Source organism: Haemaphysalis longicornis, unplaced genomic scaffold (assembly GCF_048455015.1).
Source record: "Haemaphysalis longicornis isolate Haplotype H1 unplaced genomic scaffold, Haemaphysalis longicornis Haplotype H1 scaffold_10, whole genome shotgun sequence".
In the NCBI taxonomy this organism is placed as follows: domain Eukaryota; kingdom Metazoa; phylum Arthropoda; class Arachnida; order Ixodida; family Ixodidae; genus Haemaphysalis; species Haemaphysalis longicornis.
In genome coordinates, this window is record NW_027526204.1 from 136,322,830 (window position 1) to 136,343,275 (window position 20,446).

The following is a 20,446-nucleotide window of genomic DNA, read 5'->3' on the forward strand; positions in this document are numbered from 1 at the left end:
AGCTTCTTATATCCGTCCAGAGCATTGCTCTTTTTAGATATTCTCTGGTGCGGAAACCATTCATCGCCGTTTTATTTACTCCGGATGTTTATAGTGTTATCTTGAACTTGTCGGCTACGAGTGAACGATGTAGTTTTCAATGCGTTCGATACTAACTTGAGAAAACGTCGATGCTTTGTGGCGCCAATGCCATGTCCGGTAACACATCGCGGGTGGGAACTGTTTTTTCGTTTTTGGTACGTTCACACATATCGTATTTATTTCTGTTCGGTTGCTTCATTATATAGTCTGTACCGGTATAATCGAGAGCTTATAAAAGGTGCTTTATCGTAAATCAGCACGCCCTTGTCCGTCCAGCACTTTTACAGTAAATACAAAATATGAAATGCACAGTGAGGATATTATAGAGTGAAAATGCTCCTTTCCAATTTTTTTAACGATGCTCAATCTAGTGCAAGCCCACACCACCATGGACATTGTTAGGTTTGCAGCAGTTGCCCGCAGTTGCTTCAGTAGCATTCCCTTTTTCAACAGCAACAAGATTGGTTGACAAGAGATTTGAATTCCTAGCTGTCGACAGAAGGAGGGCCTGTGTGTACAAGGGGATTTGTGTAGAGTGAAACAACCAGAGTATGATGAGGCAACTAAGGTTGCTTTCACTAAAATCGGTTTGCAAACTGCGGTTATCAACAAGCATCATAAAATAAAAATAAGTGACTGCAACGCCCTGCGCATGAAAATGAGGTGATGTCAGTATAACAGTGGCGGTAATATTAAATACCCGCATGAAATAAAACAGTGAATGAAAGCAGTACCATCAGTTGCACAAATTGCTTCCTAAGGTCCAACCATTTTACCGCATTTTAACTCCAGCACGTATGCGAACATTTCATATTTCATGTATCAATACAGGCGCAATGAATGGAAAAAGGCCCAAATGACAGTAAGGAATTTTATCGAGTTTTGCTTCTCCCCGGATTATTGCTGAAACTGACACGAAGTAAATTTTACCTCTTGTAGAACAACTGCAAGCATAAGGCTACGCACGCCGTGCGTATCAACGCAAAAAGTCATTCAGCGTGATGGCATCCGCTTATTTGCCTCAGCAATAATGGAAAGGACAGAAAACTGGAGCGAGGGCAAAATGCACATCGAGGAAACTTGTGGGCTTCTCGAGTTCCAAAGGAGCCACCAGGAAATGGTAAGTTTAGGCCTGACATTAGTGTAATGTCTGTCAACATCTTACAGCGAGTAATGCAGTTGTCGGTAGTGCAGATGTTTACACGTGGAACGCACTTTTATCTTGACATATGCAATGAGAACAACTGCCACCTACACGTGCGCACATTCGTTCTTGTGTATGCACAATGACACGCATAATTGTCTCATCTGCAGTGAGCAGTACGATGTAAAATAAAAGTAGGAAAGAAACGCAGTCCTCCTGTTCGCTGTACTTTGCCAAACGCTGTTTTTCTTCACCTTACATAAACTGATGGATGGGGCCAGAAGAGGTCCCGGGTAGGACAGTTAGGCTTCAACTCCGAGATTTAGCCCAGAGAGAGAGAGAGAGAGAGAGAGAGAGAGAGAGAGAGAGAGAGAGAGAGAGAGAGAGAGAGAGAGAGAGAGAGAGAGAGAGAGAGAGAGAGAGAGAGAGAGAGAGAGAGAGAGAGAGAGAGAGAGCAAACATTCATCGAGGTGTCGAAAGGTTAGGATGCAGCTACGGGTGGGGCTCTGCGTCCAGGGATCCAGCCTCCTCCGCTCCTTTCCAGCCCCAAAGGATTATGTTCCTCTGGATTCTGGATACCGGGGTCCGAGCTGGCCAGAGTTGCCTCCCATAGCTTATACTGATTAATGGAGCTCTTTACCGAGGGCCACATGAGATAGCATCCCCAGGAGGTAAAAGCTCGATAACATTCCACATTGACTGAAGTGTTTGTGGTGTTGTTGTTGTTGAGCAAAGAGTACACAAGTAAAGCGTGGTTACAACCAAACGCCGTGCCACTAGCCAGCTTCTCCAAATAGTATGAACGGGTATCCTACTTGTGACGTCACAACGATCACAGTGTTGGTCCCCTAAATGGTAGCCCTCGCAAAAATATTGAGATACGGCGAGATACGCTTTCCATACAACTTCTTATAGGTTGTATTCATTGAAAAGTTTAGCTGTCAATTTCTTCGCTTGGCACCACTGAAAACGGCCACGAATATGGCCGATACGCCACAGACATGGCGCGGCTTGTGCCACTGCTCCCGCACGCCGAAGAAAAAGAACACCGGCCTGCGTCGTCTGCTGTGTTTCAACCCGATTCTCAACTGTGGCGTCAGCAGAGATGTTATTAAACGCACTCCCATAGGACTCAGGCATTACTTTGCGTTCGGTGGACTACAGTTTGGATCGCCCAACACAGATAATGGGCTTAGCACGGACAAGTATCGCCATCACGCGGAGCCCTACGTAACCAGTAACGGCGTACTCGCAGGCGTGCCTTGCCAGGGAATGCAAGCTATTGACAACAGGCCAGCATATTTCCATAAGTTTTCCCTTTAAGGCGCGAGCTGGACTCATACTGATTGAATTTCGTGTATGTAACAAAAGGCCGCGCAGAGTTACACAAGTCTAATTCAGCAGACCAGAATTTTTCTAAGCTTTGTCGAAATTTCACAGCGCATACTAATTTTTGCAATACGCAGAAGGTTGCGCTAGCGTAGCACATTCTCATAAATCAATACCTGCATAGTCAATACCTAGAAAAAGAAAAACATAGGGACAAAATAAGTGCGTACTAGGCGTAGGAAGCTCAGAAACGTCCTACAGGGTCGAAGTAATTAGATTAGTGCGCTGATTTGATTAAGTAACGAGCGAATCATTGTGCCTGAATCCGACATATGACTTAATTTGATTTCATTAGTTTGTCTTTTCCCTCGAGCAGTGGTAATTAAGCGTCACTTTTTGCACTCGCCCGCGCTTTAAAGGGGGAGTTGCGCGCAGCATGAGAAGTTCAAGGGCTCAGAAACGTTACTTGGGTTGTGAAGCTCCCATACCATGGTATGGGAGCTTCAAAAGCGTAAAAGGACGCGCACACGGTGTTTCCGATTCCCGTTCCTCCTACCAGTTTTAGTTGCAGTAAAAGAGACTAATCCTCAGAATTTGGCGTACTTGGGCAACTGGTCTTATTTTCTTTGGCCTAAGCAGGTGAGAAAGGAAGAAGAAACTTTAATATTCCCACCAGAGATTTTTTCACGCGTGTGTGTGGGAGTTTAATTGGGAATTTTAAGGCATAGTTAAGTCGCAGCAATTTTTTGCCAACTTAGGCCATATTTTATCAGTGACGGTTACAGTGTTGCCGTGAAGTTAATCTCGAAAAGTGATGCTGTTTTCTGGTTGTTTATGATGAACTTAGGCCATGGTTTGGGTCAATTTATTTTGCCGATATCTACGCCCTGATTACAGATTCATTATTTTTTTTTTTTTGCATTTTACGCGTTTAGCCGCGGACAATAATCCTCCCCTTTTTACGTCTAACCTACAAATGTGTGGTGGAAAGATAACGAAAAAAGTACGGGGAAGCATCGAGTTTTCTAGGAATACGAAAGCGAAACCCCAGATGGGCGTTCTGTTGATTTCCTGTTGGACCTTTGTGCGGAACTTTCATGTTTCTCTCGTCAGGCCGCTGCCGCAACTTAATCCACAGCCACTTCCTCCCGACGGCGGTTACGGTTCATAAGTACAGGGGGCGGAATAAAGAACTGGCGTGCGTTAACGCTACCTTTTTGCCGAATTTTTAATGACAGAGGGTACTTGCTTGAAATATTTCCACAACCATTTACATGTAGACAGATCGAACGTCTAAATAAAAACGGTCAAAGGACTGAATTGTAACGGCGTAAGACTCCTTGTTAACGGGTTTTGCGTTTGTTTGACGGGTGCAGCGACCTTTGACAGTACAGTTCTGTGCGGTGCCGAATTACCCAGACGTATGAAAAACGCGCTTTCTTTCGAATAATTTCATGCCCTTTTCCTCATTTGTGCCAATAAAAAACTCCAAAGCTGTCAATACGGCGAAATTCAGCTGGCTGAATTACATTGGTCGACTTCGCGAACGCCTGTCTACTAGGCGGCTTATTAGGCGGGTGCGGCGCGTCTACATCCCACCAGGGGACGCCGGCGCGGCCGATGGTGGCGCTGACACGGTGCATCACATGGAGACAGATGGGGACAAGCTCAACTGGAAGAAGGCATGCGAAAATGTCCGCAAAAATACCGCAGTACGCACGGATAAGATACCGAAAGAGTCGATCAACCAATTGGACCCATGAGCCAGGGAAAACTACTACAAGCCATCAGCACAAGGACAACACAAAAGGCCTGCCGGAAACGTGGCAAACGAGCAGGATGAACTTAAAGGGGCCCTAAACAGGGTTTCAAAGGTTGCAATTTTACTTTCTGAATCGCTGAAGTACTATCCGAGGACCGTCCTGCCGCAGAAATAGTTTAAAAGCGTTGAGTATTAGCCCAGTTATCGTTCAATAAAAAGGGCCCGCAATAAAGCCTGAAGAATTTGCCCTCACACCATACCTTTAAAAAATCTGTGGACGCTGGACGTCACCAACCAGGTGCCGGACTACGTAGAGAAACAGGGCTGGTTAGATACGAGCGCAGCCATTGGCTCCCCTCGGCGTTACGTCACGCTCTCTTTTTTTTTCTGAGGGGGAAGAAGAAGGGCGGGGGTGGGGGGGGGGGCTAGACGACGGCCAAGCTGCGCCTACTACAGCCGCTACCGGGTCGCTGGTCGACCCGCATGGAATTTTCTTGTGGCCCTGCTCCTCGCGTCGGGCGCAGGGTGTCAAACCAGAATTTTTTTGGATTCGGTCAGGGTTCGTGTTCAAGCCTTTCGGGTTCACTTCCGGGTTCGGTTCCGGAGTCCTATTCCATTCCGGTTCGAACCGGTTCGAACGGGTTCGGAGAAAGAAAGCCGGAGTGTTTTCTGTGTTTAATTTTATTAGTGTGCGTTTTCGTTTCATTGCAACGCCGCTATAAAAACAAATTCATATTGTAGGGTTCTTTGAGCAAATATTCTCATTTGGGCGAATGAAAGGGACCCTGCAACCGTTTGTTCAACATTTTGTAGCGTAAGCTACACTGGCCAAGGTTGAGCAGTTTCGCGTGGACCCTGACGGGCATGCTGCACAAGCGCGAGGAGAATTGAATTGGATTGGATTGGATTAGATTGGATTGGATTGGATTTGGATGGGATTGGCTTAAATTGAATTGTATTGAATTGGAGTACGGATGTGTAGGGAATAGGGTCTGCACATTTGCCGGTCTGCGCATTCCAGAGGAGTGACGTCATAGCCACGGCAGACGCACAGGCGCCGGCGCGTGCCCAGCTGTGCGCCTCCGTTGCGCAGTAATCAAGTCTGACGCTGCGCCGGAGCCGCTTGATAGCCGTTTCGCGTCGCTCCTAGAGAGCCGTGCTGCGCATGCGCGAGAAGCAGTGACTTGACTGGATTGTACTGCACCGGACTGGACTGGACTGGACTGGACTGGACTGTATTGGATTGGATTGGATTGGATTGCTGAACCTTAGCTCACGCTACGTATATCCTGGCATAGCCCAGCTAAGGTACTGCTAATTTTTCGAAGTCGCAATTGCTTCCAGAACGCAGTCAACCAACACATGCAATACTTAGATTAGAGTGTCGCGAAACACCTCAGCCCCACGAATTACTGATCTATGCCCATCAGGTCACTCGGAAACTTGTCAAAAGATTTTTTCTCTCTTTCGCTTCTTCGACCGCTGAAATTACGTCATTACAGCCTTGCACCTGCTATTGGCCGGCTTTACTTCAGCTGCAACAATGACCGCATTCTATAGCCACTTAAAAAATTGGAAATGCTTGCTCTATATAAGTCGCGCAAGCCTTGAAGCATAGCTAAGCTGGATGATTTCTCCGAAGGACACACCGCCACGTATTGCATTAGGTTTGAAATTGTTTATTTACATGTTCCGTCGTGGCGTTTCACAGTGGTAGTAGTAGTCACCGTCATATCCATCTACATTGTCGTCTTCTTCGTGCATGACTGGCGGCCCAGGATTGTTTTTACCGCACGCTTTCCCATTTTTCCGAAAGTGGAAGGCGTCCGCACGGGCTAGAACCAGAGGCAACCGGATTCGCGAACTGTGCGTCCGTAGCGCGAGCTGTCTTGTGTTCCCTTCTTGAGACGCGGGAACCCGAGAACTGTTTTCTTGGTATTTTTTTTTCCAAGCGCCACGCGCAAGCCTCGACGACGCCGGGCGCTCCACGTGAGGCGCGTGCTCATGTGCGCGGTAAGCGGCGGGAGTAACTGTCCCCCGGGGTTTTCTGATCACGCCGCACACGGCCAGAACAATAGCGCAGTTGTTAAAAATGGTGCAGTGGTACACTAGTGGTACAAGACTGAAGAAACAGCGGAGCTGAGGGTCAACCGAGCCTATACCGATTTTGCTAAGTTTTCCTAGGATTTGCTGGGCTTCGCTAAGTTTTTTTAGGTTTCGGGATGTTCTTGCTAGGCTAGGCTAAGTGTTGAGGGGTGAGCCCAAGTTTACCCGGTTTTTACAAGGGCGTTCCGGTTGGTCCCCAACACTGACAGCGGCGGATCCCAGGGGGGAAGAAACTAGGTCGATCCACAGCGGCACATTTTCTCCAGCCCTGCAGTAGTGCTTGCTGCGCCAATTTGTTTTTGCGTTTTAGTAGCCCCCAAAAAAACTCACACCATCTTCCCGTAGGGAACCCTGATGAGGATGCGAAGCATCATGGGGGTTCCGTTATGTGTTGCCGTTATGTTGAGTGATCTGGTGTTTAGTAGCGCCAGAGGAAATTCCGCGTCCAGGTCCACACCGGTGGCAAAGGCACACAAGTATTGTTGTGTGACGGTGAGTAGGCGGTGGTTCTCGAGGCGCCGAAACTCGTCCATCATGTTCTTGTCGACGTTGTCGTCTCTGCGGTAGAATCGGTAGTCTCCGTCGGTGTTGGTGAGGTAAAGGTTGTTGACATTAATGCACCGGTTGAGAGCAATGTACACGCCCTCCTCTTCGCAGCGTTGTCTTCTTCTCCTTCTTCTTCTTCAGCGGTTCCCCTACGGGAAGATGACGACAGTGGTTGAACGCAAAGCTATCTCGTGATGGATTAGCAACGTACCCGCCCTCCTCTTCGCACCTTTGTCTTCTTCTCCTTCTTCTTCTTCTTCAGCGGTTCCCCTACAGGAAGATGACGACGGTGGTTGAACGCGAAGCTATCTCGTGATGAATTCTTTGGTTGGCCAATCCCTAGGGGCATCATGCCACAATCATCATCAGAGGCGCTGCGAACGGAACATGGACAACATGCCCCCGAGCAAGAGATGCTTCGCCTCTAAGCGTTGGTGAGGTAAAGGTTGTTGACGTTGGTGCACCGGCCTGAGCAACGTACACGCCCTCCTCTTCGCACCTTTGTCTTCTTCTCCTTCTTTTTCTGCGGTTCTGCTACGGGAAGAAGATGACGGTGGTTGAACGCGAAGCTATCTCGTGATGGATTCTTTGGTTGGCCAATGCCTAAGGGCATCCTGCTACAATCATCATCAGAGGCTCTGCGGGCGGGGCACGGACAAGTGACATCCCCCTCAGCAAGAGATGCTCCGCATCTAAAACGACTATAACCTTTAAAATGGTATAGCAAAGGGTGCGCATACCCATATGCCCCTTGTGATCACATTCGAGCAGGCGTGAAAGACGGCTTCACTGTTATAACATCCTTTCTGTGGTGGTGCACCATTTACAGGAGGCGCAGGTTTTGTGCTTGGTATTTTTTTGCTAACACCACCGGACCAGGCTCAAGATTAAACTGCACCGCTGTTAAAACAAAGCCACAAAAGGAATGCAGAAACGGAATTCGTATCTGCTGCGAAAGCTGGAGCTTTCGCAGTGCTTCCAGACGTGAAGGGAAGAATGGAACCGTTTATCGGGAGTTTCCCAAGGTTCTTTTAACTGCACGATCCACTGAACAAATTTTTTTATGGGAGGTCAACGATTACAACAATAAATGGAGCGATATGAAAGACTCACAGGGACATTTTTATTAATTCAGTTTAAGTCACTTATATAATTCAATTTGATTTTATTCTTGGCTCCTAAACCCACAGTTTTATAAACAAAAAAAGACTTACGATTACGATTCTCCCAAGCGTGAAAGTTGAGCGAAGCACAAACTGCAGTCTTCTCGGGGACGGCGTATAGCTCCTGCGTCTCAGGCAGTGGTTGCGTCATCAGCGAACGCACAAAGGCTCGCGCGATACTCTGGCGTTATCTCGTAGCCCGGGCCGCCAGGGAGCATGTCTCGCGTGGCTTTGGCATACCGCCCTCACCCTCAGACTTTTGCCATACTTTCACCCTCCACTTTCATGTTTGCCCTATCTTTAGTGGCTCCATCGATTCGCTGCTCTAACAGGAATGAGTTACAACGCTTGGGCAGCTCTATTTATACCCAAAAGCGATAACGGTCAAACGCAACAAGCGGGAACACGCCACGAACGTCACAGACACACACAACACTCGTTCCAGTGTTCGTTAGTCGTCGGTAGCCTCCGCACACGTTGAGTCCGAGAGAGGTGAGAGAAGAGGACTCCGTTGCGATCGACGGGGCCTCTGTGTCCATGAAGAGCGTGGAGACGAGCCTCGCCGGTAGCCGCCGAAGTTTTGAAATGCGCCGAGAGCAAAGCGTCTGACGCGGCTTGTCGCAACTTGCCACCGACATGGTTGCGCCTGTTTTCGAAGGCGCACGCAGGGGCTTCGCCGCACATCAGAGGAGTGATGCGGGACAGTACGGCGGCGCTGGCCGATTCGTAACAGCTTCTCCGCCGGGGGTCCGAGATTTCGATGGATAAGGGTCTTCAACCGTTGTCCGGAGGGATGCTGTCGAAGTGAAGTGCTCGGCAGACGCTCGACTCCAGGCCTGGGCTGTACGACACTGTGCTGGAGCCTCACCGGGCCGGTCACGGGACGAGTAGTGGCTCCCCAAGAACATCTCTGGCTTGGTCAGGCAAGCAACAGAACACAGGAAGACACAACTGCATCGCCGGCAAGTGCGAAGACAAATCAACACTGAAGATCTACCAGGCTTTTAGTTGCGAAAAAGTACGCGAATAACTAACTACTCTAGTTATATTTTTGCCCGGCAGTGACAAACTTGAAAGGTTACATTTCGCGTGATTGGAAATATCCCACACACACAAAAATATGCAATCGTAAAGGGCGAAACCTGCTCCAGGAAAAACAATGAAATTGAGAAAGTCAGGCGTCTACAAGCCACTTCTCGCGCTGAGAGCTGCGATTCGAGCTCTCATCATTGCTCCAAGCTTTCCCCAATTTGTATCGCACTTTAGGTGCGCCCGTTCTCTGAAAGAGACTGCTGCGACCGCGTGAAATCACACCTGTCGTCTTGTTTGACAAAGGTCGAGCGCGCGGAGGAGCCAACGAGATTTTCCAGCGTTCGAACGTAAGGCGCGCACTCCTTCCTGGAGGAGGCGTTCCCTTGGCGCGATGCAAGTTCACGGCTTTGCCCCTTGGCGTGCCCGCACTGAAACACGCGCCACAAGTACGTGCGGAAATTTTCCCTCTATCCTTCTTGCTCGCCTTTTCACGAACGCGTTTGGCACGCAAACGCCGGAACGCGTTTACGTTCTCTCTTGGCTGGTCGGTTCCCAACTTCGGCTCAGCCACAGGCGACACCGGAACCTCAACTAGCTCAGCCGATGTTGGCCTATCATCGGGAGCATCAGCTGGGAGTGACAAGGGCACGACGTGCTCATTAGACACCTGGTAGCTTCGAACAGTCACTACCTCATTGCCCCTCGCGCTTTCGCCGACAGCCTCAGCAAGCTAACACCGAAGGGTGTTTTCGTTCTGTTTTGCGGCTGTCAAGGCTACACTAGATCCAAGCTGCCCTGTCTCAAAAGACGGCTCAGCCACCCCAGACACCTGAATCTCTACGAGCTCGGCTGGCCGTTGCTCGAGGTCAGCTACATGAGATAGTGGCAGGACGGAATCGGCTTGCTCAGTGGCGAGATCGTCATGACTCCCAACTGAGCTGTGCAAACCGCTCGCTGATTCGACTGCAGGCTTTGCCACCACATCGCTCGTTTCTGTGCTACCGTCCGAAGGAACAACCTCCGTTTCGGCGGACTCGTGTTGCCTTTCGGTAGCCTCATGGTTTACGCACTCCAGCGAAACCTCGCTATCTAGCGAAATGTTCATGTTCAGACCGGTAGCCACTCTCAAGGGCTCCCGCGAATTTGAACCGTCCGAACCCTCCCCCGGGATCTCCAAAACAAACGCCGACACATTATCGCACTCAGTGGACACACACTGCCCTCTGCCGCCTCTGCCGACAGTTTGAGCTAATGCGCCGTCGTTATCTCTCTCAGTAACCTTGCCACGCTGCTGGGCCGCAACCATGGAGGAAAGAAAAGCTTAGGAGAGGCCCTGACGTCACACCCAGCGCAGCCGGAAACGCCATTTCTGTAAGTCGAATGGCGGACCATTGGCCCTCCATGCCATTGGCGGACTCTTTTTGCCTCTCTCTCTCGGTGCACCTTCTCCGCCTCCTCCGTCCTGTATCGCCTCTCTTGTCGTCTGCATCTGCCAGCGCCGAGCCGGCGGAAATCAGCTGATAGGCAGGTAGAAGGCCGTTTTGCAGCGCGTGACCGTGAACCTAAACGCGCGGTTACACTGTTACACGTATTCAGTGTGGCCGCAGCAGGTTTGCGAAGCGGCTCGCTCTAACAATGCCGCAATGCTCGGTGCCAGGCTGCAAGTCGCGATCGGTACCCAAGGAATTGGGCGTCACTTTCCACCGGTTAGTGCATCATTCCGCTGTCAAGTATTGCTGTACATTGGTGTGCATTCATCCTTTGTTTGCAATCACCGCCGTTTATAGGCTCCCAAGCGATGGAGAACGCCGCAAACAGTGGGCGAACGCCGTGCGGCTACCGGACTGGAAAGTGCCCAAGTTTGCGTTGCAGTTTCACTGGCAATCCCAGAGATGACTAGTCAATTAAACGGCCGTTCTATATATATAGGTAAGCAGTACTTCATGCAGATTTCACGCTAAAAAATTGTGGAATGTTTTTACCGTTGTTCGCGTGCCTTCGATAGAATTTTTTGCGAAGGAGGAGGAGGAGGAGGAGGCAAAACGTTTTATTGAGTAAAAAAAATGAGAGGGTGGGTGGCGTCAATAAACTTTTTTTCGCCAAGTTTCAACTTGTCTCAGTGTCAATAAATTCAAGGTGATATCAGTTGAAAACGTTCATACACTAACCTCTCAGTATATGAAGCGTTGAAAAGCGAAATCCAGAGCGAGACCACAAAAAGATCCAGATTCCAGATCCAGCACTCTTCCAGTCAACAGACGGACACCTACTACGGTAATAGGACGATGGAATTATATCAACTGGGAATCTACCTTGTAGCAGATGCAAAGGCACTGCCGCGCAATGCCGGCCTAGCAAACTATATATTGCAGCGGCGATAACCAAAAAATTGAGTTGCGAATCGTTCGGTTGCAAGTCGCCTACGTACTACACACCGTGTATCACTTCCCGAAAATCTACCTGACGGGTGTCCGCGCGTACGACGGGACGGCGCGTTCACGATATCTGCACTTCAATAGGCGCGTCGTGATCGCGACCGGAGCAAAAGCTTGACGCGGTACAAGGTGCACTTGCAAGTAGAAATTAAATGACATATTCACATCGGTGCAGCTGTCGCAACTCGCAGCATCCTTTTCGAGTTCCGCAAGACCACAGCGCAGCAAAGCGAAGCAGCAATCTTCGCAATCGGACGACAAGGCAGGCGCTGCCTTTCCTCCATGACTGGCGAACTGGCGAACGGCGGGCGGGCTGTTGCTAGGACGCCGTTGCTAACGCGACTTCCAATGGCCGCCGAAAACACGTGACTTCCTCCACACTTTTGCCAATGCGCGGGGATAGCTGGGCGCAACCGTCACCTCCGACTCGCTCTCCCGAGCGTCTGCTACTGGCAGTGCTGGCACGGTGCTTTCCTCGACAACGCGGTCTTTTTCGAGCAACAATTCTAACTAGGGCTTCACTTCTTCCTGCTCAAGTTGAATTTCATGCTCTAGGTGCTTGTTCTCCCGTTGAAGTCTCTCTCTTTCGAGCCTCTTTCTTTCCCTTCGGATTCGCTCGATATCGAGGGCGTACCATCGCATCTTTTCCTCGTGCTCTCGTTGCCGTTTCTGTTCTTGCTTCTCCCTCTCGAGCTCCTGTTCTTGCCTCTCAAGCTTCTTACGCTGGCGCTCAGCCTCTGCCTCTGCAGCCTGACGTTTAGCGGTCTCCCTGACATTGATCGTCTCAATGCACTCCGACAGCTCGTCATCGTCAGCCCCAACAGCGAATATAGCCTGTATCAGCTCTGGCTTTTTCAGCGCGTCCGTAACATCCAAGCGCAACTCTTTTGCAAGCTTCAACAACTGCGGTTTTTTTCAACGCCTTCAAATTCATGGCCAGTCTAGAGTACTGCTTTCCCACGGCTCCAAAATGTTTTGCGCGAATAACCCACGCGACAAAAACACACGCCCTACCAGCTATCCTCAGAAGCCTAGTAAAACTCAGCGAAGAAAAGTCCCGCACTCACCCTTGACCGCCGCGAATTCTGCGAAGTCGAAAGCCGCCTTGACGTCCGTGGTGTTGGGTCTCGCACCGCTGGCTTCAGGTGTTACGAAGTTGCCATCCGACCGCTGCCAACCAGTTGTTGCGACCGCGAAGGCCATCTGCAGCCGGGAAGATGTCCAGAGCTGACAGGCCAACGTAAACTGTTTGCTTCATAGCGAGAGGTGAGCCGAAGCCAAAGAACAATGCCCCGACGGGCGAGGTTACAATACAGGACTCGAGCAGAGCGACAACATCGATTCGCTGCTCGAACAGGAATGAGTTACAACGCTTGGGCAGCTCTATTTATACCCAAAAGCGATAACGGTCAAACGCAACAAGCGGGAACACGCCACGGACGTCACAGACACACACAACACTCTTTCCAGTGTTCGTTAGTCGTCGGTAGCCTCCGCGCACGTTGAGTCCGAGAGAGGGGAGAGAGGAGGACTCCGTTGCAATCGACGGGGCCTCTGTGTCCTTGAAGAGCGTGGAGACGAGCCTCGCCGGTAGCCGCCGAAGTCTTGAAATGCGCGGAGAGCAAAGCGTCTGACGCGGCTTGTCGCAACTTGCCACCGACATGGTTGCGCCTGTTTTCGAAGGCGCACGCAGGGGCTTCGCCGCACAGCCGAGGAGTGATGCGGGACAGTACGGCGGCGCTGGCCGATTCGTAACACCGCCGTAGTCTTCTGGCAGGCAGGAATGTATTCGTCTGGCCACCAGTGGGCAGGGCCCTGTGCCGCCGACGCCACCTCCACCCCCCCCCCCCCCCCCCCCCGCTTGTGGCATCCTCACCTGAAGTTTCTGCCGAATGGCATTTTTTCTGCAGGCCACTCATTGCCCCGTCCGTCCACTAAGCAGCCGACCGTCCGTCTACCATCATTTTTTTATACCATTGAGTGTCGCCGTGGTGCGGAATTGCGTCCTCCCCCCTTTCCACCCAAGTGGCTGGTGACGGGCCACCCCTCGTCTCTCATCACGCATACTCGCCGATATCTTCTGACTGGATGAAGGTAGGCAGACAAGAAGATCACTGGCAAGCGGGCACCCTTTTGGCAAGGCCTGCCCTGTTTAGAACTGTTCTTCTAAACAGTTACACAGGTTAAAAGGTGCCTGTGTTCCAAGTGACGTCATTCGTCTAACGGTACAGAAGCTGATAAAACGGGTAAAGATGGGGAAATGCGCAATGCGTGACGATATAGCACCAGCGCAGAAGAAATTTCCTGCGGTACTGCCATATGTTCACAGATTGCCCCGCGGTTTGAAAAATGTTGCGGGTCGCTTTGGTGTGAGCGTTGTCTTTTGCGGCACCCAACAGACTTAGCAACATTTGTGGATCTTTTGATAGAAAGCTCAAAGGTATGTCATGTGGCACTGGAAAGGGTTGCGGGGTGAAGCATGTGCCTCCCTGTGTACCATGCAAAAAGTGTGTTGTCTACCTTATACCATTTCCATGTGGTTATGTGTATATCGGACAGACAAGTCGGTGTATTACTGTCAGGTTGTTAGAACATAAAAGGTCTTTAGGAGGGGGCACCTACTCGCACGTGGCTCAACACGCTTCCAAGTGCAAATGCGAGCCTGCGTTCCAGAAAACAGTGATATTATCTGGGCACAGGGACAAGTTTACACGCGAGATTATTCAGGCATATAATATAAGAAAAAAAAACGGGTGTGGTGCTTTTGTGTGCCCTCGATTTATTTACATGAGAGTGAGTTTGAATTTTTAAATCGCTCTGGAACGTAAATATATAACACGCTGGATTGTGACGTATGTATGATGTGTTCACATGGGTTTAGGTTGAAGTATTTAATTGTTTGTCCGTTCTAATAAAAATCAGTTGTGAGTCAGCACTGTGGTTTGTCGTCTCTTTTTCTAGTCTTCGGGTTTAAGTGCGCTACCTTCAAGATGTCCGAAATTTCAAATACTCTTCTTCAGCAGCCTTATAAGCAGTCCAGTGATCACTCGTGTCGCGCTTTTTCGCGGCGCGAAAAATGCGGTTCTTTTTTACTAATTTTTGTTAGGTCTTGTAACTTTACTATTGTAAGAGGTTTTGTTAGCACGGGATCTAATATGTCGGATGGGAATATGTGCGTTAGTTAGCTCATTCACATAAGTGCGAAACAATTCCCAGTTTTCTTGTACAGTGCGCCGATCAAAATCTGTTGAAAAAGGTTCCAAGTAAGCGCATAATTTTTCGTTGATAGCGTCGACGTCCGCGTTCTTGTAGTCATTTATAGTTTCACAGTGCAAGGGTTGCGCGAAGGGGAAATGTTCATTGTAAAGTGCAACATAGCGTGGTCGCTTAGGCCGGAAATATACGTGACACCGGATATAAGATCTGGATGCTTGGTTAGAATTAGTCTAAAGTGTTGGCAAATTGAGCAGTACATCTGGTTGGTTTTGGTAGAAGCTGCGTAAGTTAAAACAGGTGCATAATTCTACAAAACCTTGAGAGCGCGAAGAAAAAGGCTCAAGAATCCGGCCGTTGGAGGACCAGATAATGCTGGGGAAATTAAAATCAAGCAAGGTAATCAGCAAGGAAGAGTTATGGCACAGAACCGTGTTAAGAACATAATGTAGACCATCGATAAATAACAATGCAGCGTACACCTAATATTAACTTTGCATATTTGAGGGTAATGCACACCCATACTATTTATAACTGCGAGGCCACATTAATACGAAACGGCGGTGTGTTACAAGATATAGCTACCAGTGTTCCGCCCCCGTGTCTGCCTTATCACACCGATATACCTCATATGTTTTACCGCACATGAAAATTTAATTACTGCGCACTTTTGCGGTTGGCCAAGTCTCGACTAATGCAACTATGGCAGCATCACAGGAATTAATAATAGAGCCCAGTTCATGGCGTTTGTTCATTACACTTCTCAGGTTGGAATGGAATGGAATGGATGACTTTATTAGGCGAGGAGGCCAATAAGCCCTGTTGGGGGACATGGGAGAAAGGGTAGGGGAAGCTGGTTCATATAAAGTCTTCACTGCACTGTGAGGGTTCACTTAGCACGGTATGCACCGCTGAAGTTTTGGCGAAGAAATAAACGATACTGACTGTGAAAGAATCGCGTCCATCACTACCCCTCGCTAATTGACCACGTTTGTACAGAAAATCGCCCCTATGGAATGGAGTGGCTGCAAAAAGGCATATTTTTTTTTGTTCAGTAGTGGTTCAGTCTATGGGAGATGCCTGCGTCCTGCAGTAAACGACAAGCGATGGCGACGACGACAATAATGATGGTGATGATTATGGTGATGGTGAGGAGGTGGAGGAGTACGACAACGACGGCGGCGGCGGTGATAGAAAATTTTGCTGTAATATTATTAATCCACCGTATGGTTAGTTATAATTTGCAGTATATACGACGAAAACACCCTTCAGAGTTCGGAGTCCATTCTTGTTGCCCCTTACTTCTTTTCTTTATGTTAGCATTTATCGCAATTCTATCCCGAAATAGTCGCTGTGTACGCATCCCCGAGCCCAGGCGCGTAATTTCACTTTTTTCCTCCTTCTCGCTAATGCTCCTCCAGCTTCACCGCTCTCCCACTTTCCTCCCCCTCAATAGCAACTCTTATTAGGTAGGTCAATTTCATCGATCTTCGTCACAGCTTTTATTCTTCGTCTGGCTCCCTTTTTACGACTATAACAGTTTATGGGAATGTTCCCGTCATTTAGCGCCGCCGTAGTTATGTTCGCTGGAAACTCCCACAGCCCGATAAACTGCTTTCACTGTGCTTATAATTAATTATGCTTGTCAAACAGCGCTTTCCTATATTCTTTTCCCCTTTTCCAATGCACATTACCACATCGCCCCTGCCGCTTTCGTCTCGTTACCTTACTCTCATGCTCTGCCTTTGCCGTTCTTACGATGCTTTTGCATTCGGTGTTACGCTCGTAGCCCCCTATATTAAAAGTTAGGGAAAACTGAAAGCGCATATTTTTAATCCCCCCAATATCGTCCCATCGTCTGCGTGCTGCCTTCGCTCTCTTTCTGTTGCGCTGAAAAACTAATAAACAAAGAGCGAGGTAATTTTTTTCAAGCGTGGAAAGTGCGGCCATACTATGCAGTTTTCTCAGCTGTGTGTTTCCCTTATACGGTTACAGATTTATCGCCTTTGGCGTAAGCAGGTGGTATCTTTTTGTTATTGTTCCATTACTGTTTGATAACTTTATCTGTCTACCTTCCTTTTTGTCGCCTTGTCCTTTTTCAAGTGTACGTTTCTCGACAGGGTAACATTGGTTGTCCTACCGGCATTTCATATTTTTTGCACCAGAGCTGTTTAAACTCTTGGTTTCGCCGTCCATAAACAGAAAAAATACCAAGAAAATACCGAGCGCACGTGAGCGTACGTCTCGCTAGGGACGCCCAGCGTCGTCTAGGTTTGCGCCACGTGAGTAGCGCTCCCCCCGCCCCAAAAAAATAATAATAAAGAAAAAAAAAGAGCAGTGGCTTAGCTCGGCTGTACCGGGATATACGTAGCGTGAGCTAAGGTTCAGCTGGTTATTCTTAGCTTTCCTGGTTGTCTAGGATAAGCTTTATTATCATGCTTACTGCTGCTTCAATGACGCACACACAGTATACGCATTATGTGACACATGTATTATCGAGCGGCTGTGGCGCAGAACCACCAATCACCCCAGAGCTAAGCTGGTTCCACGGGCACACACCAGTGTTGCTGCGACGCACGAGTCACCCCTCGCAAGATCATCAAGTGGACCGGGCCGCCACGTGCCGCGCTTGCACAGCACGTCTCTCCAGGAGCCACGCGAAACTTCTCAACCTCGGCCAGTGTAGCTCACGCTACAAAATTCCGAGCGCACGCGCCAGTCAGCGTTTGAGTAAACAGCGTCACCGACAAAACAACTGCCGCCTTCTCTTGACGTTGCTTGCTCCGTCAACCACCTGCGCTCATAAAACTCGGAGCTACCTTGACGACGGCGGCATAACTATCTTTGACCCTGTGCAGCGCATATGGGGGATCGGGCGACCGAAGAAGATGTGGACGTCAAGAGAAGAGGCGGCTTGCCAGGAAGCGCGCCGCGCTGATAGGTGAGAATGCAATCGCCCAAAAGAACCACAACATGAAGAAGTAGTGCAGGTCTTTAAGGCTAGACAAAGAGAGAGAGAGAGAGAGAAAGCGCAAACTTTATTCACCAGCTCAAGTCCGAAGCGCTCGACGAAGACTTTGCGGCCGATGAAGTAAAAAAAGACTGAAGAGGGCACTGTACAAATAAAGCACTTATATAGTTTACATTGCGTTCAATTTGGTCTTCTGCTTACAAGAACCATATATAATCACAGAGTAAATGGTTCTGAGTGACTTATATGGCGCTCGTCGAGTTTAGCTTAGTGAGATAAACACAGCTCTGATGTGACATCAAGCTTTCACCGCTGTGCCAGCTGGCTTTCCTTCTTTTTCATATCTCGCTCCGAAAATCTGATATTTGTACGCCAAAAGTAGGTCAAAAGTCTGCTTTTTTATTCACCATAAAGTCTATACCATAAATGAGTACGTTGCCTTTGCGTGCCCTAAACCGCACAGTTAATCTTTTTCTGCGCCACATGATCCAATTGATCCATTTCCACCTCAACTCTACAATCCATGGGATGAAAAACATCTTACAAAAAAAATGCCTTCCTGCTCGTTCCTTCCCTTTGAGTTTGTGTTCCCTGTGAAACACTGCTTCACCAAAGTCTGGGAGAAGTGCATGGTCTCGACAGAATGACCGGTGGAGCTGTTATAACCAATAAAAATTCCCTTAACCCTCCAAAGAAAAAGAGAGAAAAAAACACTACAGTTTGTGTTGTTTTTTTTATCTTCAGAGTAGGTACGTGTGCTCGGCGATGGAAAAAAAGCGCTCAGTCGTGTTTGTCGTTTCTATTTGGCGCCAGAATGGATTGTGGAGCCGATTGTTCGCTGCCCATATTTCGCGTTGAATCAGCACACAGCACACAAAGCCCCTTGTTCAGCATAATGCTTTAATTAGATCTGCAGAATCGAAAAAAAAAGTACGGATGGCGCAACAACCTGTTACGCAATCACAACGACGAAGTTGATTGCATTTTACCTCCCGAATAACAAATCAACAGCTACTTTAAAAGGAGCGCATGCTCCAGTAATAGAATTAGGATACAACAGATGCGAATTGCCTCGATCATCTGTAAAATCCAGCGGCCAGTGCCGCCTTAATTTGTTCAAAGAATAGTTATACGGTGACGTAAATGCTCATTTAAACGGCGTCGTTAGTCTCCTCGTTGTTTCATCGCGTTCGCGGCGACCTCTGGACGTTGAGGACAACACCGCAGACGAAAGTGGGCGTTTCATTTTGAGTTCGCAGGAACATTTAACTGCCAGCAGAACTAATGGGAAAAAACAGTTGAGCAATATCCATACACAGAGTTGAGCAACGCAGCAATGCGGAGCATTATATATGTTGCCAGCCCTCCCGTTACGGGGCCGCATATGCGCGGAAAAATGGGTGAAAGCGCACGTGTTGCCTCCCTTTTTGAGAACAGGCATTAAGCACGCTTCCCGCCTCAGCAGTACCAACATGACTGTTTTGTTCGTTTGATTGTGTGTTTGTTTGTTTGTTTGTTTCTAAGTTGTTTTATTTTGTTTCTTTGTGTTGTTCGTTTGTTTCGTATTTCTTTTATTGTAACTTTCTTTTCAGCCAGGTTGCAGAAGTCTTTCTACTGCTATTTTTTTCTCTCTCGATGTTCAAATTTTTATAAATCTCCCGTCGCTATTTGACGCACCGATATGAGAGAGACGAGCTTTAGTTTAGAGTTTCTGCTTTAGTGTGCGTATGCAGGTGTTCTCCATCAAACATTACGCAGCTCCGGCAAGAAATTTCGTGCAGCTTGAACTGAATGGTCTCCGCCCGTCGCCGCGGCAATTATGGTACCAATTCCAAACTCGCGGCAGCTCGAGAGAAAGTAACGAAAAAAACCATTAAGGGAACGCCGTAAAAAAAGATAAAATCAAATAATTTTGGCTCGAATAAACTTTGTTTCCTCCTCCGCCTATAATCGCATAATAAGTATAATTGGTAAACGAGAAGGCTGTAACTGAAGAAAAGAGTACGAAGCACAATCCGACAGCCAGATAGGTGCGAAAGAACAAGAGGAAGGAAAAGGGAAAGAAGAAAAAAGAAAGAAAAGAAGGGGTACAACTGGGGAAAAACAAGGAATAAAAGGAAGAGTTAGAAAGATGACCTAACACAGAATAAAATGAAAATTGAGAATGTAGTTCCCACGCAGACGGCGAGAAAAAGCAGCAGCGCTTATTGGGGTCAGTTTCCCCAGCTCCTTCGCGGCGTAGTTCGAAGGCACGTACGCGTGGAGCCCCAGGCTGCTCTGACCTTTTGTTTGTGAAAGGCGAGTCGGCAAAAAACCCCAGCAGATACGAAACCGTCGCGAGGCCAGGGCTTCCGAGACCAGCAGTTATTCATACGCGGTGGCAAAGGTTCCAAAGCAGTCGACATATCCCAGGCAGGGTGGCTCAGGGGACTGTTTATGCGTGGCGGCAGGGAGCACACGGAGGGACAAGAAATTAATTTGGAGGTCGAAATCAACAGAAATACTGGGACGTCGCAGTTCGGTGCGGATTGCGATTTTATTTGTGGATGGTGAATGGGTTCGCGCGCGAGAGAGAGAGAGTGAGAGAGGGAGTGAGAGAGAGAGACAGAGAGATATAGTGATAGAGAAAGTGAGACAGAGAGTGAGAGAAAAAGTGAGAGGGAA